This window comes from Oncorhynchus keta, chromosome 3, assembly GCF_023373465.1.
Source record: "Oncorhynchus keta strain PuntledgeMale-10-30-2019 chromosome 3, Oket_V2, whole genome shotgun sequence".
Lineage (NCBI taxonomy): Eukaryota > Metazoa > Chordata > Actinopteri > Salmoniformes > Salmonidae > Oncorhynchus > Oncorhynchus keta.
In genome coordinates this window covers 20,742,139-20,768,488 of record NC_068423.1, presented here as the reverse complement: position 1 = coordinate 20,768,488, position 26,350 = coordinate 20,742,139, and the positions used below count along the sequence as shown (strand labels likewise).

The 26,350-nt window shown below is 44.8% G+C and overlaps 1 pseudogene; it reads left to right on the top strand.

The window, feature by feature from the left end:
• LOC127913572 (general transcription factor II-I repeat domain-containing protein 2A-like) overlaps window positions 1-26,350 on the top strand; it is a 79,296-nt pseudogene that overhangs the window by 7,969 nt on the left and 44,977 nt on the right.

Below are 26,350 nucleotides of genomic sequence, written 5' to 3'. Positions count from 1 at the left end.
AGACATTTGTGGAGTATGTAAACTTCCGACTTCAACTGTATATTCATACATGAAGTGAACAACAGTAATCAAAGGTCAACTCAGGACACTTCCAGTGGTTCTGTCATCTTTCTTGTTGAATTTGTGTGGAGTCAGGGGGATGTGATAATCCCACCTGTGGCCACATGATATCGAGTTGCCTGCAGACTTTGTGTGAACCAGTGCACATGACAGGCATGAGATGGCACAGCACATAGAGAAACCATCTGTTGATTATCTACAGCTCAAAAACTGAAGCTCCCTCTCCCAGCAACTGAACCTCTCTCCTGGCTTTCAGAGGTCTCGGGTCCAACACCTAAACAGCCCAGGGAGAAACTGCAGTCTGTCTGTCAGTTGATCACTGCCCAAGTGGAGCCAATGATCCTACACACAATGCCCTGATCACAACTCCCCTGGTGAACATGTTGAATCAGCTGTGTGGCCCAGTTTCTCAAAGTCGTGTTTGTGCCAGCTAAAGACAACAGTGAGAATGGAGAGTCTTGCCACAGAGATCGGAAAGGCGGGTGAAACTTCCAGGTTATGAAGTTTAGTAGATAACTTGCGGAGCTGCCGAACTGCCTAACATTAATTACAAAAAAACTTTTAACTTTTGTTGCTATGGCAATGCCTTATTAAGATGTAACAAGCATCCCATTCTAAATTGGTCACTAACTGAATTATTCTCAATATTTCCAAGACCAGGGTTTCCTGAACTCAGTCTTGCCCCCCTAGCACTACACAGCAACTTTAACTAATCAACTAATCCAAGTTTGATGATGAGTTGGTTATTTGAGAATGGGAAACCATGTGCTAGACGACAAGCGTCTGTAGCTGCTGTCTCTCCCTCAAACATTAAAAATGTTCTCTCCCCTCATCAGTTCTCCAGGGCTCTTTTTATGACAGGATTAAATTGTCCTAAAATTAAGAATAGATAATTTACCTGGTATGCCTGGTTGACTTTTGACTTTGTTTATTCACATAATTCTCAGTAAATTCACTCCTGCTTACTTCCCCAGACCCTGAGAGCGAGAGAGCGAGCGATAGAGAGAGAGCGAGAGAGCGAGAGAGCGGTAAAACAACTGACTTTTTCCAGATGCATCTCATTTTGTAGTTCTGGCTGTTACATCCCATCTACTCAAGACCAACAATGGGTAATATCCCTGCTGCAGTAGCAGGATGTATTTCCCTGTTCCCGTGCCAGCTCCACCACAGGCCAATTGATATAAACATCTCCATTGCATGGTTGTAGGTTTCAGTTAGTGTTAACATTCATTCTGTGGTTCAGACTCAGGTTGGTGTGTCTCTATGCTGGGGTCTGTAGTTTTTTCATTGTTCTTTTAAACATTGCATTTGTTCCCTGTCCCATTCAAAACACATTCTACTCTACATACCCCTATACTAGACAAAAACAATTATATTTACTGGCCTGAGGTAGAAAACAGCTACCCAAGGTGGCATCACTATTCCAGGCCACACAATCCCCCTCAGTTGGTAGAGCACGGTGCTTGCAATGCCAGGGTTATGGGGTCGATTCCCACTGGGGACCAGGATGAAAAATATAAAAGTATTAAAGTGTATGCACTTACTACTGTAAATTGATCCAGGGTGTCTGTTAAAACTCTTGATAAACTGTCATCTTCAGGCAAGTCTGTCTTTAGAAGTGATTTAAGTAATAAAACAGACACTCTTATACAGAGCAACTTACAGAAGCAATTAGGGTTAAGTGCCTTGCTCAACACTACATCAACAGATGTTTCATCTAGTCCGCTCAGGAATTCAAATCAGCAGCCTTTTCAGTAACTGGCCCAGCACTCTATACCACTAGGCTACCTGTCGACCATGAGCAAGTGTGTTTTTTTTGTCTCAGCCTAAAGCGTGCAGATTAGATTGTGCATGCAGTGTTGCTATTGGCAGGTGGCAAAGTGCCTCTGCGGGCATCCCAATCACATAGGCTTACAGAAAGTGTTGCCCAGCTAGCCATAGTAGAATGGTCCAGAACCTTTGAGTTCTAGAACCACAGTGGAAAAAATGCTCAGCGCCAAAAAGCCCCATAACATTCCACTGTCGGCCAGACCAACCATCTCTCCCAGGACAATAACAAGGGAGGAGGATGAAAGCTTCTACACACAATAACTTTGGAATTAAACAGGACAATCACCAACGAGAGACCCATTAGAGAAGGCCTGTGTAAAGGCCGACCCAGGGCCCAAGACCTGAATCAATACGGCCCGCGGAATCATGCTCAGATCACATTAACAATTTGCGATAGTAAAGTTTTGAAAAACGTATTTGTTATTCAAATTAAAAGCCAAATGAATACTTGCCTTTGTGTAATGATTTAACCATCACTGTTTCTGGGACATTTATTTTGAAGTCTTGTATAAATAACAAATGCACGAGGACAGACAGTGACTGACAGGCTGACACACATGTCACAGTTACAAATAGTAGCTAGCTAGAAATTGCGCAGAAATGTGTTTTTCAAAGATTTCAAAGAAAAGGAAAGTACAGTATACAGTTTTGGCCAAAAGTTTTGAGAATGTGTCAGGATTTGGCCAGGGTTGTTCCGGTTTTTGGTCACTAGATGCCCCCATTGTGCCTTTTGACCTTTTGTTTTCCCTTGATCCCCATTATTATTTGCACCTGTGCCTCGTTTCCCCTGATTGTATTTAAACCCATTGTTTTCCTCTGTTCTTTGCTCTGTGTTTGTATGTTAGCACCCAGCCCTAGTACTCTGTGAACTCTTGTTGATCCCGGTGGACTCTCTTGTGGAATTCTGTTTTTTGTTCTTGTTTGTTTTTGAGTATCTTTTGAGGCTTTTTGTGCTATTCCTTCCACCTTGTGGATTTACCTTTTTGTCTTGGAGGATTACCTTTGTTCTTGTGGAATTCCTTTTGAGGTTGTGGAGTTACATGTTTTCCTGAAGAACTTCACTTTTTACTTCATTAAATACACCGTCTCAAGTACTGCTGTGTCTGCCTCATCTTCTGGGTTCTGCCGACTATTCGTGGCTCAGTTGGTTAAGTGACTTTTTCTCACTCCGGAGACCTGGGTTCGTAACCGGGTCCTGACAGAATGACACAAATATACATTTTCACAAAGTCTGCTGCCTCAGTTTGTATGATGGCAATTTGCATATACTCCAGAATGGTATGAAGAGTGATCAGATGAATTTCAAATTAACTGAATCCCCCCAAAACATTTCACTGCATTTCAGCCCTGCCACAAAAGGACCAGCTGAACTTGTGGACAAACAAAACCCCACAAATTCTGACCAACTCCAAGCATTGATTATGCAAGAAGGGGCTGCCATCAGTCAGGATGTGGCCCAGAAGTTAATTGACAGCATGTCAGGGCGGATTGCAGAGGTCTTGAAAAAGAAGGTTCAACACTGCAAATATTGACTCTTTGCATCAACTTCATGTAATTGTCAATAAAAGCCTTTCACACTTATGAAATGCGTGTAATTATACTTCAGTATTCCATAGTAACATCTGCCAAAAATATCTAAAGACACTGAAGCAGCAAACTTTGTGAAAATTTATATTTGTGTCATTGTAGGGTGATCCAGCAAGAGTGGACATTGGACATATGTATTTTTTGAGGTACAGATGAAGTCGGAAGTTTACATACACTTAGGTTGGAGTCATTAAAACTTGATTTTCAACCACTCCACAAATGTCTTGTTAACAAACTATAGTTTTGGGAAGTCGGTTAGGACATCTACTTTGTGTATGACACAAGTCATTTTTCCAACAATTGTTTACAGACAAATTATTTCACTCTATCACAATTCCAGTGGGTCAGAAGTTTACATAGACGTGTGGATGTATTTCAAGGCCTACCTTCAAACTTTGTGCCTCTTTGCTTGACATCATGGGAATATCTAAAGAAACCAGCCAATACCTCAGAAAAAAAATTGTAGACCTCCACAAGTCTGGTTCATCCGTGGGAGCAATTTCCAAACGCCTGAAGGTATCACGTTCATCTGTACAAACAATTGTAGGCAAGTATAAACACCAGGACCTCACAGCCGTCATACCGCTCTGGAAGGAGACGCATTCTGTTTCCTAGAGATGAACGTACATTGGTGCAAAATGTGCAAATCATTCCAGGAACAACAGCAAAGGACATTGTGAAAATGCTGGAGGAAACTGGTACAAAAGTATCTACATTCACAGTACAACGAGTCATATATCGACATAACCTGAAAGGCCACTAAGCAAGGAAGAAGCCACTGCTCCAAAACCACCATAAAAATGACAGACTATGGTTTGCAAATGCACATGGTGACAAAGATCGTACTTTTTGGAGAAATGTCCTCTGGTCTGATGAAACAAAAATAGAACTGTTTGGCCATAAGACCATCGTTATGTTTTGAAAAATATGCGGGATGCTTTCCATCCGAAGATCACCATCCCAACCGTGAAGCACGGGGCTGGCAGCATCATGTTGTGGGGTTGCTTTGTTGAAGGAGGGACTGGTGCACTTCACAAAATAGATGGTAACATGAGGAAGGGAAATTATGTGGATATATTGAAGTAACATCTCAAGACATCAGTCAGGAAGCTTGGTCGCAAATGGGTCTTCAAATGAACAATGACCCTAAGCATACTTCCAAAGTTGTTGCAAAATAGCTTAAGGACAACAAAGTCAAGGTATTGGAGTGGCCATTATAAAGTCCTGACCTCAATCCTATAGGTAGAAAATTTGTGGGCAGAACTGAAAAAGTGTTTGCGAGGAAGGAGGCCTACAAACCTGACTCCGTTACACCAGCTCTGTCAGGAGGAATTGGCCAAAACTCACCCAACGTATTGTGGGAAGCTTGTGGAAGGGTACCCGAAACACTTGACCCAAGTTAAACAAATGCTAATTAAGTGTATGTAAACTTCTGACCCACTGGGAATGTGATGAAAGAAATACAATTATTCTGACATTAAAAGGAATTATTATTATTCTGACATTTCACGTTCTTAAAAAATAAAGTGGTGATCCTATCTGGCCTAAGACAGGGATTTTATATGAGGATTAAATGTCAGGAATGGTGAAAGACTGAGTTTAAATGTATTTGGCTAAGGTGTATGTAAACTTCCAACTGCAACTGTATCAGGGATAGCTGTGTGCTAGTATGCAAAGATGTAAGCTCTGTCTTGAAAGACTACAACTTGTCCTGACACTTCCAGACGAAGCATGCGGAGAAATATAGGAATATGTCTTCTGAGCAGAAGGCAAATTTATCGAAAGAGTTGCTTTCTCAGCTGCAAAAGCAGCAAGGACTTTTCACAAAACTGCATTCAATAAGAGATGGAATTGCAAGAGCTAGCTATGTACTGTCCCACAAAATTGATAAACATTGCAAGCCATTCGCTGAGGGCGAATTCATTAAAGAATGTTTAATTGACTCTGCAGCAATACTTTGCCCCGACAAGAAAGAGCTGTTTCAAAATGTTTCCCTGTCAAGATGAACAGTGACACGGCGTGTTGAGGACATCACAGAGAACAGTTGAAAGACAAGGTATGAGAGCAGTGCTGAGAGCCTGGATGAGAGCAGTGATGAGAGCCTGGATGAGAGCAGTGATGAGAGCCTGGATGAGAGCAGTGATGAGAGCCTGGATGAGAGCAGTGATGAGAGCCTGGATGAGAGCAGTGATGAGAGCCTGGATGAGAGCAGTGATGAGAGCCTGGATGAGAGCAGTGATGAGAGCCTGGATGAGAGCAGTGATGAGAGCCTGGATGAGAGCAGTGATGAGAGCCTGGATGAGAGCAGTGATGAGAGCCTGGATGAGAGCAGTGATGAGAGCCTGGATGAGAGCAGTGATGAGAGCCTGGATGAGAGCAGTGATGAGAGCCTGGATGAGAGCAGTGATGAGAGCCTGGATGAGAACAGTGATGAGAGCCTGGATGAGAACAGTGATGAGAGCCTGGATGAGAGCAGTGATGAGAGCCTGGATGAGAGCAGTGATGAGAGCCTGGATGAGAACAGTGATGAGAGCCTGGATGAGAACAGTGATGAGAGCCTGGATGAGAGCAGTGATGAGAGCCTGGATGAGAACAGTGATGCACATGACACGGCGCAGTTGTTGATATTCTTACGAGGCATAACCCCAGACTTTCTTTGAAATTACAGAGGACCTTGCTTCAGTGCAGTCAATGAAGAGCACAACCACAGGGAAAGACGTATTGTAGGAGGTTAATAAGTGTGTGGCAAAGCTGGGACTGAGTTTTGAAAAGTTATCCATTGGGACCACTGATGGGTGCCCAAACTTGACAGGAAAAAACATTGGCCTTTTGAAAAGGATATAAGATCAAGTTGCTGACCTGAACCCAGATCAGAAAATGATTTTCCGGCGTTGCATTATTCATAAGGAGGTATTCTGGAAATGTGTTCTGGAAATGAGTCATGTTGTGGAGACAGTCACTAAAGTGGTAAACTTCACAAAAGCTAAATCTTTAAACCACAGGCAGTGTGTCTCACTGTAGGAAGAGACAGAGTCAGGTCATACAGATCTCCCCTACCTCACAAACATGAGATGGCTGAGTTTGGCGGAAGGTGCATAAAAGTGGGACCTGAAGTCAGAGATTGCTGAGTTTTTGCATATGAAAGGAAAATATGTGGATTTTCCTCAACTGCAAGATAAAGAATGGTTGGCTGATTTTGCCTTCACCGTGGACATCATGGCCCTCATGAATGAACTGAATTCCAAACTACAAGGGAAGGGCCTTTTTGCACATCAGAAGCTCAGCCTTGTCAAATCCTTCAAGCTGAAAATGACTCCCCCTGACCTGCCAAGTAGAAGCCAATCCCACCCACCTTCTGACACTACTAGTCTGTTCCCTATCAGATGACCAGTGGGAGAAGTACACATGGCTGCTGTGTGCATTGAACTGTGAGTTTTCTCGTCGTTTTGAGGATTTCAAAGTGTTGGAAAATGACATGCTGTTGGTTTCCTCTCCCTTCACCTGCAATGTGGATAACGCTCCTACGGACCTGCAACTTGAGCTTTTCGATCTTCAGTCGGATGCAGTGATTGGAGAACTATTCAAAACAAAATCATTGACAGGGTTCTTTGCATCTCTCGATTCACAAACTTTTCCTAATATTAGGAGTCATGCTCAGAAGATGTGTGTACAATTTTTTTGTCAACCTATGTATTGTTAACAGACATTTTCAGTGATGAAATTTGACAAGTCAAGCCACAGATAATTTCTTACTGACTTTCACCTCTCAGCAATCCTGAGCATAGCGACGTCAGAAACTATACCTTACTTCACTGCTCTAGTCAATGCCCATCAGAGACTTCACTCCTCACACCGATTGAGTAGTTTAAATGTAATATTGACCTCTTCCTCTTTCTTGAGATTTTGTGCATACCCGTTAACAAGAGTTCTGTCCGTGGTGCTGGATGCACAGTGTACTTTTCCCTCCGTGTAGTTCATAGCATGTTTGATATTGAAAATACCTACCAAAAGGAGAACATGGATGTGGTTTATTTCTGTGCATGTTAAACATTTAAAATAAGTAGCATATCTGGACGTGATTTACAGTAGATATATCTGTCAACACGGCCATACACATGATGTATAATCCTGTAATATGATTCTAGCTCGCGATGGAAAATATATATTCTAATGTGGCCCTCCATGGAAAATAATTGACCAGGCCTGCATTAGAGGGATTCCCCATTAAATTACACATACAGTGCATACAGAAAGTATTCAGACCCCTTGACTTTTTCCACATTTTGATAAGTTACAGCCTTCTACTAAAATGGATGAAATCGTTTTTTCCCTTCATCAATCTACACACAATACCCTATGATGATGGAGCAAAAACTGTTTTTATACATTTTTGCAAATGTATAAAACATTTTTTTTTAAACATATCACATTTACATAAGTATTCAGACCCTTCAATAGAAGACTCAAACTTAAGTTCAGGTGCATCCTGTTTTCCATTGATCATCCTTGAGATGTTTCTACAATTTTTCCGAATGCACTATAAATGATTCATGGTAGATTATCACAGTGTGTTTACATTAACATGTAGGAGCTACTGTATCTTGTTTTTGTGTAGTTGCTACTCATTGGTTGTCACTTGACTCCAGAGGAAAGGGAAGATAATGTAATACTGTTGCACAAAAGCATTAGAAGACAAAACTATGCAGAGAGAAAGAGGGGAGAGAGAGAGAGATCCATAAAAGAGTAATATCGTGAGGCAGAGATGGGAATATCTCATCTCAGAAAACAAAAAACACTGTCGGTATTAAGGATTTTCCATCCCTCTAAATGCTTTGAATTGCAGATTGTGGGCGAGGAGGAGAGGTAGACTGTCAGAGAGAAGACAGGAGCTCATATTAGACTGTGGGATTATCTGGGCACTGATTGGTCCCTCTGAGATTTCCCAGAGAGATAGAGAGCACAAAGAAACTTCTCGCCCTGTAAACTCACTAATAATGTTAAGGGATAAGAGAGAGCCTGGAGCAAGAGCTGAGGGAGGGCGGGAGGGTTATGATTGAGTAGCTGATGTTTTTTAGTTAGCCTATTTTTCTTTTTAGAGGTGTGTTTTTGCATGGATCTAGTGATTTAGTCGTCAGGTTGGACTTGCTAGGTTTAATTTGTCAATACTGCAGTTTTTTTTGTGGATACAACAGAGATTTAACACGTGCATATCGTTATGTACACACACACAAATGCACACACACTGGCCAGACAAAACTGTCCAGCTGGTTAACCAACTGTGAGCCCCTGAACATGACCACAGCGTGAGTTGCGTCTGCAAGGCAATCGTTATGCTAACAGTTAGTTATCTGCTGAGGGCAGTCATACTGCTTGATTGATGTCTTTTATTTGCATCCGAGTGATGAAGAAAAATAGAGATAGGGGCTTATTCCAGCGATGTGATTGAATGTGTCAGCAACCGTAACCGTGTCGCTCCCCTGCATGCTAGGGATGTCTATATTCACTTGATAAATTTACCCTGTATCTCGGAGGAGCGAGCAAGATCGTTCAACTGCTGCCATGTTAAATGCAGGTTGGCATTTATTGAGATGACTCATGTACTGGAGGCAACTCAGGGTAGTCTAGCTGGCACAGCCACAAAGTAATACAATCGGATTTTAAACCTAACCACAGGAGGTTGGTGGCACCTTAATTGGGGAGGACAGGCTCATGGTAATGGCTGGACCGGAGTAGATATGGAATGGTATCAAATACATCATGGTTTCCATGCAAAATCCAATCAAATCAAATTGTATTGGTCACATACACATGGTTAGCAGATGTTAATGCGAGTGTAGCGAAATGCTTGTGCTTCTAGTTCCGACCATGCAGTAATATCTACCAAGTAATCTAACAATTTCACAACAAATACCTTATACACACAAGTGTAAAGGAATGAATAAGTATATTCATATAAGTATACATATAAGTATATATAAATATATGGATGAGTGATGGCCGAACGGCATAGGCAAGATGCAGTAGATGGTATAGAGTACAGTATATACATATGAGATGAGTAATGTAGGGTATGTAAACATTATATAAAGTGGCATTTTTTAAAGTGACTAGTGATGCATTTATTACATCCATTTTTTTATTATTAAGTGGCTAGAGATTTGGGCAGCAGCCACACAATGTTAGTGGTGGCTGTTAACAGTCTGATGGCCTTGAGATAGAAGCTGTTTTTCAGTCTCTCGGTCCCAGCTTTGATGCACCTGTACTGACCTCGCCTTCTGGATGATAGCGGGGTGAACAGGCAGTGGCTCGGGTGGTTGTTGTCCTTGATGATCTTTATGGCCTTCCTGTGACATCGGGTGGTGTAGGTGTCCTGGAGGGCAGGTAGTTTGCCCCCAGTGATGTGTTGTGCAGACCTCATTACCCTCTGGAGAGCCTTACGGTTGTGGGCGGAGCAGTTGCCGTACCAGCTGGTGATACAGCCCGACAGGATGCTCTCGATTGTGCATCTGTCAAAGTTTGTGAGTGTTTTTGGTGACAAACCAAATTTCTTCAGCCTCCTGGATGCCTTTCCATTTACTCCGTTCCAGGAATTATTATGGGGCGTTCTCTGAATCTATCCCTAACTTTAACCACACTGCTAATCTTCTGCCTAATCCTAACCTTAAATTAAGACCAAAATGCACATTTGTGTTTTCATACATTTTTACTACATAGGCCTAAGCAAATCTTTACTTTGCAGCTCGCCCGTCTAGTGGAAATCGCTCAGCGCTGCCTCCAGGAAAAGATGCATCCCAATAAATGTTGACTTGCTTGTAAAATAGCGATGAACTGGGGTAATTCCTCAGCAGTATAGGGGAACTTTAATCTAGTTTACAGTGAAGTGGGAGAGTCGAGTGGGGAAATGTACATATTGAACCAGCAGAGGAGGAGAGCGATGTGTACAGTATCTCAGAAACATTTGAATCTACTACCAGGCATGTAATGTAGATGGCTGCTATCATACACACAATGTACACAGTCATACAGTGAATACAAGAATGCATGGGTATTGTATTTCTCAGGGATCCCCATTAGCTGTTGCCAAGGCTGGAGATGCTCTTCCTGGGGTCCAAACACATTAAGGCACTTACATCACATCACAAAACAAAAGATAAAACAGTACATTTTTTAACATTATTACACCACTACATATCAACAATACAAAATGTATAATACATGATACAACAATGCGTGTGTCTTTACCTGCGGGTGTGTTTCTTCACAGTCGCCACTAAGATGTATTATCATTCATTTATTTTTTACTACTGCTTGCATCAGTTACCTGATGTGGAATAGAGTTCCATGTAGCCATGGCTCTCTGTAGTACTGTGCACCTCCTATAGTCTGTTCTGGATTTGGGGATTTAAAAAATATATATTTTACCTTTATTTAACTAGACGAGTCAGTTAAAAGAACAAATTCTTATTTTCAATGATGGCCTAGGAACAGTGGCTTAACTGCCTCGTTCAGGGGTAGAATGACAGATTTGTACCTTGTCAGCTCAGGGATTCAATCTTGCAAGCGTTTGGTTACAAGTCCAACACTCTAACCACTAGGCTTCCTGCTGCCCCATTATGAAGAGATCTCTGGTGGCATGTCTTGGGGGTATGCATAGGTTTCCGAGTTGTGTGCTAGTAGTTTAAACAGATATTTTATTTTATCTCACCTTTATTTAAAAAGGCAAGTCAGTTAATGTGTTATTTACAATGACGGCCTACCAAAAGGCAGAAGGCCTCCAGCGGGGACAGGGGCTTGGATTTAAAATAAATAAAACAATTAAAACTCCCATGGTAGCAAGACAACATGGTAGCAACACACATCACGACAAGAGAGATAACACAACACTACATAAAGAGAGACCTAAGACAACAACCCAGCAAGGCAGAAACACATGACAACAAGATGGTAGCAAGACAACATGGTAGCAGCACACCATTGTAGCAGCACACCATTGTAGCAGCCCAAAACATGGTACAAACATTATTGAGCACAGACAACATCACAAAGGGCAAGAAGGTAGAGGCAACAATACATCAGATAGCTTGGTGTATTCAGCTTGTCAACATTTCTTACAAAAACAAGTTGTAATGTATCGGGGGATACTATGGTGGTATCGGGGGGATACTATGGTGGTATCGGGGGATACTATGCTGGTATCGGGGGGATACTATGGTGGTATCGGGGGATACTATGCTGGTATCGGGGGATACTATGGTGGTATCGGGGGATACTATGCTGGTATCGGGGCGATACTATGGTGGTATCGGGGGATACTATGGTGGTATCGGGGGATACTATGGTGGTATCGGGGGATACTATGCTGGTATCGGGGGATACTATGGTGGTATCGGGGGATACTATGCTGGTATCGGGGGATACTATGGTGGTATCGGGGGATACTATGCTGGTATCGGGGGATACTATGGTGGTATCGGGGATACTATGGTGGTATCGGGGGATACTATGCTGGTATCGGGGGATACTATGCTGGTATCGGGGGATACTATGCTGGTATCGGGGATACTATGGTGGTATCGGGGGATACTATGGTGGTATCGGGGATACTATGCTGGTATCGGGGGATACTATGGTGGTATCGGGGGATACTATGGTGGTATCGGGGGATACTATGGTGGTATCGGGGGATACTATGGTGGGGGATACTATGCTGGTATCGGGGGATACTATGGTGGTATCGGGGGATACTATGCTGGTATCGGGGGATACTATGGTGGTATCGGGGATACTATGCTGGTATCGGGGGATACTATGGTGGTATCGGGGGGATACTATGGTGGTATCGGGGGATACTATGCTGGTATCGGGGGATACTATGCTGGTATCGGGGGGATACTATGCTGGTATCGGGGGGATACTATGGTGGTATCGGGGGGATACTATGGTGGTATCGGGGGGATACTATGGTGGTATCGGGGGGATACTATGCTGGTATCGGGGGATACTATGCTGGTATCGGGGGGATACTATGCTGGTATCGGGGGGATACTATGGTGGTATCGGGGGATACTATGGTGTTATTGGGGGATACTATGGTGGTATCGGGGGGATACTATGGTGGTATCGGGGGATACTATGGTGGTATCGGGGGATACTATGGTGGTATCGGGGGATACTATGCTGGTATCGGGGATACTATGGTGGTATCGGGGGATACTATGGTGGTATCGGGGGATACTATGCTGGTATCGGGGGATACTATGCTGGTATCGGGGGATACTATGGTGGTATCGGGGGATACTATGGTGGTATCGGGGGATACTATGCTGGTATCGGGGATACTATGCTGGTATCGGGGGATACTATGGTGGTATCGGGGGATACTATGGTGGTATCGGGGATACTATGCTGGTATCGGGGGATACTATGCTGGTATCGGGGGATACTATGCTGGTATCGGGGGATACTATGGTGGTATCGGGGGATACTATGGTGGTATCGGGGGATACTATGCTGGTATCGGGGGATACTATGGTGGTATCGGGGATACTATGGTGGTATCGGGGGATACTATGCTGGTATCGGGGGATACTATGCTGGTATCGGGGATACTATGCTGGTATCGGGGGATACTATGGTGGTATCGGGGGATACTATGGTGGTATCGGGGGATACTATGCTGGTATCGGGGGATACTATGGTGGTATCGGGGATACTATGGTGGTATCGGGGGATACTATGGTGTTATCGGGGGGATACTATGGTGGTATCGGGGGGATACTATGGTGGTATCGGGGGGATACTATGCTGGTATCGGGGGATACTATGGTGGTATCGGGGGATACTATGGTGGTATCGGGGGATACTATGGTGGTATCGGGGGGATACTATGGTGTTATCGGGGGGATACTATGGTGGTATCGGGGGGATACTATGCTGGTATCGGGGATACTATGGTGGTATCGGGGGATACTATGGTGGTATCGGGGGGATACTATGGTGGTATCGGGGGATACTATGGTGTTATCGGGGGGATACTATGGTGGTATCGGGGGGATACTATGGTGGTATCGGGGGGATACTATGGTGGTATCGGGGGATACTATGGTGGTATCGGGGGGATACTATGGTGGTATCGGGGGGATACTATGGTGGTATCGGGGGGATACTATGCTGGTATCGGGGGATACTATGGTGGTATCGGGGGGATACTATGGTGGTATCGGGGATACTATGCTGGTATCGGGGGATACTATGGTGGTATCGGGGGGATACTATGGTGGTATCGGGGGGATACTATGGTGGTATCGGGGGGATACTATGCTGGTATCGGGGGGATACTATGCTGGTATCGGGGGGATACTATGCTGGTATCGGGGGGATACTATGGTGGTATCGGGGGATACTATGGTGGTATCGGGGGGGATACTATGCTGGTATCGGGGGATACTATGGTGGTATCGGGGGATACTATGGTGGTATCGGGGATACTATGCTGGTATCGGGGGATACTATGGTGGTATCGGGGGATACTATGGTGGTATCGGGGGATACTATGGTGGTATCGGGGGATACTATGGTGGTATCGGGGATACTATGCTGGTATCGGGGGATACTATGGTGGTATGGGGGATACTATGGTGGTATCGGGGGATACTATGGTGGTATCGGGGGATACTATGCTGGTATCGGGGGATACTATGGTGGTATCGGGGGATACTATGGTGGTATCGGGGGATACTATGGTGGTATCGGGGGATACTATGCTGGTATCGGGGATACTATGGTGGTATCGGGGGATACTATGGTATGGATACTATGCTGGTATCGGGGGATACTATGCTGGTATCGGGGGATACTATGGTGGTATCGGGGGATACTATGGTGGTATCGGGGGATACTATGCTGGTATCGGGGATACTATGCTGGTATCGGGGGATACTATGGTGGGGGATACTATGCTGGTATCGGGGGATACTATGGTGGTATCGGGGGATACTATGCTGGTATCGGGGGATACTATGGTGGTATCGGGGGATACTATGGTGGTATCGGGGGATACTATGCTGGTATCGGGGGATACTATGGTGGTATCGGGGATACTATGGTGGTATCGGGGATACTATGGTGGTATCGGGGGATACTATGCTGGTATTGGGGGATACTATGGTGGTATCGGGGGATACTATGGTGGTATCGGGGGGATACTATGGTGGTATCGGGGGGATACTATGCTGGTATCGGGGGGATACTATGGTGGTATCGGGGGGATACTATGGTGGTATCGGGGGGATACTATGCTGGTATCGGGGGATACTATGGTGGTATCGGGGGGATACTATGGTGGTATCGGGGGGATACTATGGTGGTATCGGGGGGATACTATGCTGGTATCGGGGGATACTATGGTGGTATCGGGGGATACTATGGTGGTATCGGGGGATACTATGGTGGTATCGGGGGATACTATGGTGGTATCGGGGGATACTATGGTGGTATCGGGGGATACTATGCTGGTATCGGGGGATACTATGGTGGTATCGGGGATACTATGGTGGTATCGGGGATACTATGGTGGTATCGGGGGGATACTATGCTGGTATCGGGGGATACTATGGTGGTATCGGGGGATACTATGGTGGTATCGGGGGATACTATGCTGGTATCGGGGGATACTATGGTGGTATCGGGGGATACTATGGTGGTATCGGGGGATACTATGCTGGTATCGGGGGATACTATGGTGGTATCGGGGGATACTATGGTGGTATCGGGGGATACTATGGTGGTATCGGGGATACTATGCTGGTATCGGGGGATACTATGGTGGTATCGGGGGATACTATGCTGGTATCGGGGGATACTATGGTGGTATCGGGGGATACTATGGTGGTATCGGGGGATACTATGCTGGTATCGGGGGATACTATGGTGGTATCGGGGGATACTATGCTGGTATCGGGGGATACTATGGTGGTATCGGGGGATACTATGCTGGTATCGGGGGATACTATGGTGGTATCGGGGGATACTATGGTGGTATCGGGGGATACTATGCTGGTATCGGGGGATACTATGGTGGTATCGGGGATACTATGGTGGTATCGGGGGATACTATGGTGGTATCGGGGGATACTATGCTGGTATCGGGGATACTATGGTGGTATCGGGGGATACTATGGTGGTATCGGGGGATACTATGCTGGTATCGGGGGATACTATGGTGGTATCGGGGGATACTATGCTGGTATCGGGGGATACTATGGTGGTATCGGGGGATACTATGCTGGTATCGGGGGATACTATGGTGGTATCGGGGATACTATGCTGGTATCGGGGGATACTATGCTGGTATCGGGGGATACTATGGTGGTATCGGGGGATACTATGCTGGTATCGGGGGATACTATGCTGGTATCGGGGGATACTATGCTGGTATCGGGGGATACTATGGTGGTATCGGGGGATACTATGGTGGTATCGGGGGATACTATGGTGGTATCGGGGGATACTATGCTGGTATCGGGGGATACTATGCTGGTATCGGGGGATACTATGGTGGTATCGGGGGATACTATGGTGGTATCGGGGGGATACTATGGTGGTATCGGGGGATACTATGGTGGTATCGGGGGATACTATGCTGGTATCGGGGGATACTATGGTGGTATCGGGGGATACTATGGTGGTATCGGGGGATACTATGGTGGTATCGGGGGATACTATGGTGGTATCGGGGGATACTATGCTGGTATCGGGGGATACTATGCTGGTATCGGGGATACTATGGTGGTATCGGGGGATACTATGGTGGTATCGGGGGATACTATGGTGGTATCGGGGATACTATGGTGGTATCGGGGGATACTATGGTGGTATCGGGGATACTATGCTGGGGGGATACTATGCTGGTATCGGGGGATACTATGGTGGTATCGGGGGATACTATGGTGGTATCGGGGATACTATGCTGGTATCGGGGGATACTATGGTGGTATCGGGGGATACTATGGTGGTATCGGGGGATACTATGCTGGTATCGGGGGATACTATGGTGGTATCGGGGGATACTATGGTGGTATCGGGGGATACTATGGTGGTATCGGGGGATACTATGGTGGTATCAGGGGATACTATGGTGGTATCGGGGATACTATGGTGGTATCGGGGATACTATGGTGGTATCGGGGGATACTATGCTGGTATCGGGGGATACTATGGTGGTATCGGGGGATACTATGGTGGTATCGGGGGATACTATGCTGGTATCGGGGGATACTATGGTGGTATCGGGGGATACTATGGTGGTATCGGGGGATACTATGCTGGTATCGGGGGATACTATGGTGGTATCGGGGGATACTATGGTGGTATCGGGGGATACTATGCTGGTATCGGGGGATACTATGGTGGTATCGGGGATACTATGGTGGTATCGGGGGATACTATGGTGGTATCGGGGGATACTATGCTGGTATCGGGGGATACTATGGTGGTATCGGGGGATACTATGGTGGTATCGGGGATACTATGGTGGTATCGGGGGATACTATGCTGGTATCGGGGGATACTATGGTGGTATCGGGGGATACTATGGTGGTATCGGGGGATACTATGCTGGTATCGGGGGATACTATGCTGGTATCGGGGGATACTATGGTGGTATCGGGGGATACTATGGTGGTATCAGGGGGATACTATGCTGGTATCGGGGGGATACTATGCTGGTATCGGGGGATACTATGGTGGTATCAGGGGATACTATGCTGGTATCGGGGGATACTATGGTGGTATCGGGGGGATACTATGGTGGTATCGGGGGGATACTATGCTGGTATCGGGGGGATACTATGCTGGTATCGGGGGGATACTATGGTGGTATCGGGGGGATACTATGCTGGTATCGGGGGGATACTATGGTGGTATCGGGGGGATACTATGGTGGTATCGGGGGATACTATGCTGGTATCGGGGGGATACTATGGTGGTATCGGGGGATACTATGGTGGTATCGGGGGATACTATGGTGGTATCGGGGGATACTATGGTGGTATCGGGGGATACTATGGTGGTATCGGGGATACTATGCTGGTATCGGGGGGATACTATGCTGGTATCGGGGGATACTATGGTGGTATCGGGGGATACTATGCTGGTATCGGGGGGATACTATGGTGGTATCGGGGGGATACTATGGTGGTATCGGGGGATACTATGCTGGTATCGGGGGATACTATGGTGGTATCGGGGGATACTATGGTGGTATCGGGGGATACTATGGTGGTATCGGGGGATACTATGCTGGTATCGGGGGATACTATGGTGGTATCGGGGATACTATGGTGGTATCGGGGATACTATGCTGGTATCGGGGGATACTATGGTGGTATCGGGGGGATACTATGCTGGTATCGGGGGATACTATGCTGGTATCGGGGGGATACTATGGTGGTATCGGGGGGATACTATGCTGGTATCGGGGGATACTATGCTGGTATCGGGGATACTATGCTGGTATCGGGGGATACTATGCTGGTATCGGGGGATACTATGGTGGTATCGGGGGATACTATGGTGGAATCGGGGGATACTATGGTGGTATCGGGGGATACTATGGTGGTATCGGGGGGATACTATGCTGGTATCGGGGGGATACTATGGTGGTATCATGGGGATACCAGTCAGTATCCCCGATACCACATGGTCAGAACCACCATGGTCAGGATACTATGCTGGTATCGGGGATACTATGCTGGTATCGGGGGATACTATGCTGGTATCGGGGGATACTATGGTGGTATCGGGGGGATACTATGGTGGTATCGGGGGGATACTATGGTGGTATCAGGGGGATACTATGGTGTTATCAGGGGGATACTATGGTAAACACTGATGATAGAGCGCACTGAACAGACTTGTAATTGTGTATGGGCTGTACAAACAACTACATTGCAGAGGAGTTGGCTTTCTTTGCTATTATAACATAACTTAGACAGCAACTTCATAAATGAACAATCTGTTGATGCTATCCATTTCATTCAAGCACATTTTGAATAGGAATACTAACAATTTCCATTTTTTTTTAAATACACTTTTACAGAACTCACATGGTCAGTACACACATGGTCAGTACTCACATGGTCAGAACTCACATGGTCAGTACTCACATGGTCAGAACTCACATGGTCAGTACTCACATGGTCAGAACTCACATGGTCAGAACTCACATGGTCAGAACTCACATGGTCAGTACTCACATGGGATTCAGCAGCAATAGGCTCTCTGACGTCACCTCACGTGCCTCTCGGTAGGTCCCATTGGCAGTAAAACATCCCCCACATGCTGCGTTCGAGAAGTGATTTATTTGGAATCTGCTATCCAATAAATTCCTCAAACTTTTTATCATATAGTCTGAATGTTATTCCACTCATTTATAGTTGTATATTCTGGTTGTTATCCTACTCACTTATAGCTGTATAGTCTGTTTGTTAGATGTGCTGTTGGTCTTGACTAGCTAGCATTAATGCCGGGCTGGTTGTTAGCTTCACAGTTCCTATAAACTAGCTGGCTAGCTAATGTTGCAAAATGGAACACAAAGTTCGTAATTTCTGTTAAAAGTTCTGTTCACCAGCTGCTGCCACAAATGATATAAGGCGTGGATATTAAGATAAGAAACTTCTCTCTACAAAGACGAATATTACATATCCAACCTATAGCTTCACAAACAAACATGTGACTTCCAAGGCCAGTGCAAGGAGCCAATAAGGTGTAATTGCAGACCGCTGTTCAGGGCCTTTCTTGATGTGGGCGTTCCTTGACATCAGGATACGCACATTGGTACCAGGCATTGGTCAGTTTCTGTGTTATGAGACTGATGGTTTTCTACAAAGATGTTTTGTTTGCATAGCAGGTTAAGTAAATTAGCGTGGCAGGTTTTAAGGTTAGGAAAAGGGTTAGGGTTAAGCTGAGCTACAATTATACAGTTGTCAACAACTGCTGTCCCTGACGAGAAAAAAACGGCCATGGACCAATGACGAGCATCAATAGGTGTAACTTGACATTAAGAAAGGCTGATATCAGAAAATACCCCTAATTGCGGTCTGCTATTACACCCTTCTCCAAGGAGCATACATTGAATCGGGGCTCGACCCAAATCCGCCCATTGGTTCCCGTCAGCCAATCAAATTCTAAATAATATTGTTTTATGTTGCCTTCTTGGTAGCTTAAAATAGGTAACATTGCATCTAATTACTGTTTCACATCAATTAGCCACGAAATCCCAAGTTTGAAAGCAACTTTTTTTTCTGGAATCTTTGGAAGCTTTTTTTTTCTGGAAGCTTACATTCATTTGGGTTCAACGAATGAGCTTCAGCCCCTCGCAATATGAGTGACAGCTAGCACCCACTGACGAGTGAGAGAGAGTGCTGACACGGTACACATATCTGCACATAAGTGACATTTTTAGGGACCAGTTTTGTACTGCTGGCTAAAAATATATACAAAAGTACCTGAGAACACCTTGAATATAAGCTACACTAATTTGCTGGTGAGCTATTATTTTACATTAGCTAATTTAGCTACTGATAGCTATTTTCTCTGGAGCAATGAGCTAACAGTAAGCTGCATATAAACTGGCTGGTTAGGTAGTGCCATCTTATTTTCTAACTACATAACACAATGCAGGCTGGTCAGTGCTGCAAATCTCCTTTACAGGATGAGGGATGATAATGAGGGTTCCTCTCAGGGTTCAGCATTCAGCGACAACCCCAAAACATGCATGAACCCCAATAACCTTTTCCCCAGGTCAAGTATCCCCCACTGTGATTACGTCCTCTCATGGAAAAGATACATTTAAAATCACCTTTTGCAGAGGCCCAAAACAACATGAGAACCATCGAGACTAAAAGCTCCAACAGTCTCAGCAGAGTGGTGGAGAATATGGCAAGAGACAGACAAGTGGAGAGTGGAGAGAAGTGGAGAGCCTTTGTTTGTCCCCCTTATGCACCAGTCGGTGTGTGAGTGACCTATATAACTATGCCCGTAATCAAGCGCTGCTCTGCCTTTCTTGACATCGCTATCAACAAAACAAGTTGTACAGGCCCTTTCTTTATTGTACTTTGTCATATGGTCAAGTGCCACAAAGAAGAGACTTACAGTTGGACCAGAACAGAGCAGCACGTCTGGCACTTAAATGTACACGGAGAGCTAAAATCAATAACATGCATGCTAACCTCTCCTGGCTCAAAGTAGAGGAGAGATGAACTGCATCACTACTTGCTTTTGTGAGAAGTATTGACATGCTGAAAGCGCTGAGCTGTCTGTTCAAACGACCAGCACATAGTTTAGACACCCGTGCATACACCACAAGCCATGCCACAAGGGGTCTCGTAACTGTCCCCTATTCCAGAAAAGACTGTGGAAAATGCCATACATAGAGCCATGACTACATGGAACTCGATTCAACGTTAAATACCTCAAGCAAGCAGTAAAATCCAATAAAAAAACAGATGAAACGACACCTTATGGAACAATGCGGATTGTGAAGAGAGACACACACACACAGGCTAAAACATGCACACTACACAGATGTATACTGTAATGTTGTAGTATTGTTTTATTGTGGAATTATACATTTTGTATTGTAGATACACTACATGTACTTGAGAATTTTGTAACCCGTTCATATTAGTGGATTCAGCTATTTCAGCTACACCCGTTGATGACATGTGTATAAAATCGAGCACAGAGCCATGCAATCTCCATAGACAAACGTTGACAGTAGCATGGCCTTACTGCAGCGCTCAGTAACTTTCAACATGGCACCGTCATAGCATGCCACCTTTAACAACAAGTCAGTTCTTCAAATCTCTGCCCTGCTAGAGATGCCACAGTTAACTGTAAGGGCTGTTATTGCGAAGTGGAGAGGTCTAGGAGCAACAACAGCTCAGCCACAGAGTAGTAGGCCACAAAAGCTCACAGAGTAGGACTGCCGAGGGCTGAAGTGCGTAGCACATAAAAATAGTCTCTCCTCAGTTCCACCACTCACTACCAAGTTCCAAACGGTCTCTGGAAGCAACGCGCAGCCGCACACAAGCCTAAGATCACCATGCGCAATGCCAAGCATCAGCTGGAGTGGTGTAAAACTCGCTGCCATTGGACTCTGAAGCAGTGAAAACATGTTCTCTGGAGTCATGAATCACGCATCTCCATCTGGCAGTCCGACGGACTAATCTGGATTTGGCAGATGCCTACCTGGAGGAATAATGGTCTGGGGCTGTTTTCCATGGTTCGGGCCTTAGTTCCAGTGAAGGGAAATCTTAAAGCTACAGCATACAATGACATTCTAGACGCTTCTGTGCTTCCAACTTTGTGGCAACAGTTTGGGAAAGACCCTTTCCTGTTTCAAAATGACAATGCCCCCATGCCATGCACAAAGCAAGGTCCATACAACAAAATGGTTTGTCGAGATTGGTTTGGAAGAACTTGACTGGCCTGTTCACAGCCCTGACTTCAACCCCATCGAACACCTTAGGATGAATTGGAATGCCGACTGCGAGCCAGGCCTAATCGCCCACCATCAGTGCCCGACCACACTAATGCCCTTGTGGCGGAATGGAAGCAAATCCCCGCAGCAATGTTCCAACATCTAGTGGAAACCCTTCCCAGAAGGCTGGTCCCCACTGCTGTTATAGCAGCAAGTGGGGACCAACTCCATTTTAATGCCCATTATTTTGGAAAGAGATGTTCCACGAGCAGGTGTCCACGTACTTTTGGTCATGTAGTGTCTGTGTTAGTAGAGTAGTGGTGTAACAATGTGTTGTGTAATGTACTTTCTTTTATGTAGGCCTAGTTGTCTTAGTCTTGTTTGGACCGTAGGAAGAGCCTTGGCAGCAGCTAATGCGGATCCTTAATAAATAAAATAAAACTATCCTTGACGTAACTGTGCGTCAATCTAAGTAACATTAAAAAAAATACCTATCAAATACCTATCAAAATACCTATCAAAACCCGTCTGTTTTTAAACTAGACTGAGTGGGCTGCAGCTCAATCCACCGCATCCGCCTTTGTTGGCCTTCTGATCTGGGGTGGAAGGTGGCCAAGCACCCGCAGTGTTTGTAAGACCGTGAGACATCTTGAAAATTGGTCTTCTCACGAAAATGTCAATAGCCTCCGAACTAATATGACCACTCAATGGAAAAATGAGACTGTCACAAACACGGTGGCGTTCTCCATTTCTCTTTTCGACTCCCACAAGCCCCATGGGACTCGTCTGAAGTCGGTACCGCCGATTTGCCAACTTTTGTCTGGAGCATCCAAACCGTTTGGGCTACAAACTAATAGGAATCTCACGAACGGTTTATCAGGAAACAAACTGGGTCAAAGGTCAACCAACAAAGTTGAATTGAATAAGGTGGAAAGTAGTGGGATAAAACCATAAAGAATTGCTCGCACTCTCTCTCTCTCTCTCTCTCTCTCTCTCTCTCTCTCTCTCTCTCTCTCTCTCTCTCTCTCTCTCTCTCTCTCTCTCTCTCTCTCTCTCTCTCTCTCTCTCACCAACCTAAGCATTGATGGCAAAAAGTGCTGTTGGTTTTGTAAGAGGTCTTATCACGCCCAATACTTTCCAAGATTGACAATATGTGGGTCTGCAATTTATTAATGGTAATACATGATGCAATCAGCAGTATGATCCATTTCAAACTCTTTTTGATATAAGTTCCACTCTGACTATCATTCATAAGTAATTGAGTTTTCACAAATGCAATGCTTTTTTAAACTGTTAAAATATCACCCCATGCAATCTCACAGTAGGGCTGTGAAGTAAAGTAAAAAACGTCTTGATGGTGTACTGTGTTCTTCCCTGTAGAGCTGCCCAGAGTGTTCACCTTAATTAACACCCTGTGCAAGTCTCTGTGGGACTGGTGGTATTTTTTTCAGCTCAGTGTGAAATGAAGTTCCACCAGGCTGCGTCCCAGGTGGAGCAGCCTGCAATATTATAGAGTTGGAAGAAGTTGTATCCACACTCTAATCCAGTTTTGGATTGTTGTATTTTACAGGCCCACACACACGCACACACACACACACACACACACACACACACACACACACACACACACACACACACACACACACACACACACACACACACACACACACACACACACACACACACACACACACACACACACACACACACACACACACACACACACACACACACACACACACACACACACACACACACACACAGATATACACACACAAACATTCCCCTCCAACCACAAATACACAAACACACCAGACAACACGAGTGAACATAAGAAAGAAGAGAGGAGAAGACAAGAGGAAGTAGAACCCATGTGGAGTGTGCTTGGAGGGGTCTTCCAGGAAAGGCCTTATTGAGCCTGTATCCTCCACAGAGCTCGGGGGAGCTGTATCCATACAAGGATAGTTAATAACAGAGACAGGGGCCAGACCCTGGCCAGCCCAGGGTTAAACATGGTGAGAGCCATTAGGTACCCAGGAGGCTATGGTTGCATCAGTGGAAAAAAATATAGACATTATTAAATGGCCTGAAATTTGATAGAGGTCTCTCTCGAGCACACACACAGAGGCATGTGTATACACACACACGCACACAAACACACACACACACACACACACACACATAGGAAAACATGCACACATACACACACGGATTCTATGTGGTACGCATGAACGCACACATATACTGTATACACACTGGTCGCGTTCGAGTGGATCGCTTTTGTCAAGTCGATTCATACAGTGGATACAAATGAAAGTCATATTTAACGCTCTCGCTCACTAATTGATTATACAATGTACACACACACATATGATCTCAGTTGTTGAGATATTGGGGTTACAGACTTGTTTATTTCGACATAAAAAAAATAAACACTTTTTGTAGACTTTTTATAAATACTGCCATGTTGATCTGAGCCTTGCGGTTGGAAAAACACATTACTGTTAGACTTTGAGCTGTCGCAGATGCACCTGCCCCGACCTCCCTCCTCAACAGTCGGTTGCTTTAGCCTTATCACTCAAACGCACCCACTCTCTAACTCTTACACACAAAGATAATTACGCAGTGTTAAAAACTAAATAAATAGAGTGTTAAATCAACACCAAAAGTGTTGAGTCTGTGATATCGGAACATTGTTATATATAGATTATATATACTGTAGATACTGGAACAGTGTTGAATTGACACTGCTTATTGTAACGCCTTACTAAAATATTTCCCAGAGTGCCAGGTTGTTGCAGTCATCTACTTATTGACATGTGGAGTTCCCCAAGTGACTTGCTAAGTAATTATGCTATTCAAATTATAAATAATAATAATATATGCCATTTAGCAGACGCTTTTATCCAAAGCGACTTACAGTCATGTGTGCATACATTCTACGTATGGGTGGTCCTGGGAATCAAACCCACTACCCTGGCGTTACAAGTGCCATGCTCTACCAACTGAGCTACAGAAGGACCACAGAAGGACCAATTATATATATTTAAGCTAATGAAATGTAGATTTCCTGATAATTGGATGAAACCAGATCAATGTATGAAAAAGGACTTGTTTTTCTACATTGATAAGGTTTCCTCGTGAAGTCACTGGTTCCCTCCCCTGTGTCAAACACTTGGTTTCTGGAGGCAGGATTATTCAGGGAATAGAGTGACATCACCCTAACGCTCTCAGTAGATACTCAACTGGTGCCTATAGTTTACTGTAGGGTTTCAGAAAAAATTGATTCATAGGTTAACCTACTAATCTATCGCAAAGATACTTATATGTTTCCACTTTCATCTGTGTCTGGTGTTAGCTAGTTCCTGTCTAGCTAGGTCTTCATCTGTGTCTGGTGTTAGCTAGTTCCTGTCTAGCTAGGTCTTCATCTGTGTCTGGTGTTAGCTAGTTACTAGCAAGCTTGGCCTTCAGCCAGCATGGAACAAAAGGGGGGAAGGGTCTTTCAAACCTTTGACACAGTTTGTATTTGTATTTATTAAGAATCCCCATTAGCTGCAGGCAGCATTCACAGATTTCACAACACACTGTGTGCCCTCAGGCCCCTACTCCACCACCACCACATATCTACAATACAAAATTAATGTGTACGTGTGATGTGTGCCATAACCATCCGTTCAAAGCACGTCATGATTACAGTCCCCTTGTGGGGACACACAATTCAAAATCCTACTTTTCCTAACCCCCAACCCTAACCCCAAAACCTAACCTTAACCCTAGCTCCTAACCCTAACCCTAAACCTAATTCTAACCCCTAACCCTAATTCACCTTAACCCTAAACCCTGTAGAAATAGCAATGTATAGAAATCACAATGTCCCCAGTTGGTCAAATGTTTGTTTGTTTACTCCCTCTCCTGGGTCATGGCCACAGGATGCTGTCATAATCACCCAGGACTACAGTAAAAAATGGCCCAGGAACAGACCATATGTTTTACATCTCTCATCGTTGTAATACCTGCTTCTCATCAGCCGTAATGGATCCTGGTCAGGGATGTTAAATGGTGTTATTGACCCGTCACAGAGGACAGAGACAGTACACACATTTATTGTTATCCAATAGCCTTGTTTTTACATCAGAAGAGAATGCTGTCTGGTTTCCAGAAATCTACTTCACTATAATTTAATAGAAAAAGAATTAGTGTCTTTGTCTATACACAATTATATGCACACTAAGGACACACACCTAGTTAAATTAATCATGAATCAAAATATCTCTCTCGTTCTCTCTCTTACACACACACACACGCGCACACACACACACAAGCACATACACACACATACAAGCTCTCTCAGCCACAGGCTCTGTGCCCTCTCCCTCACTGCATCTTCAGATC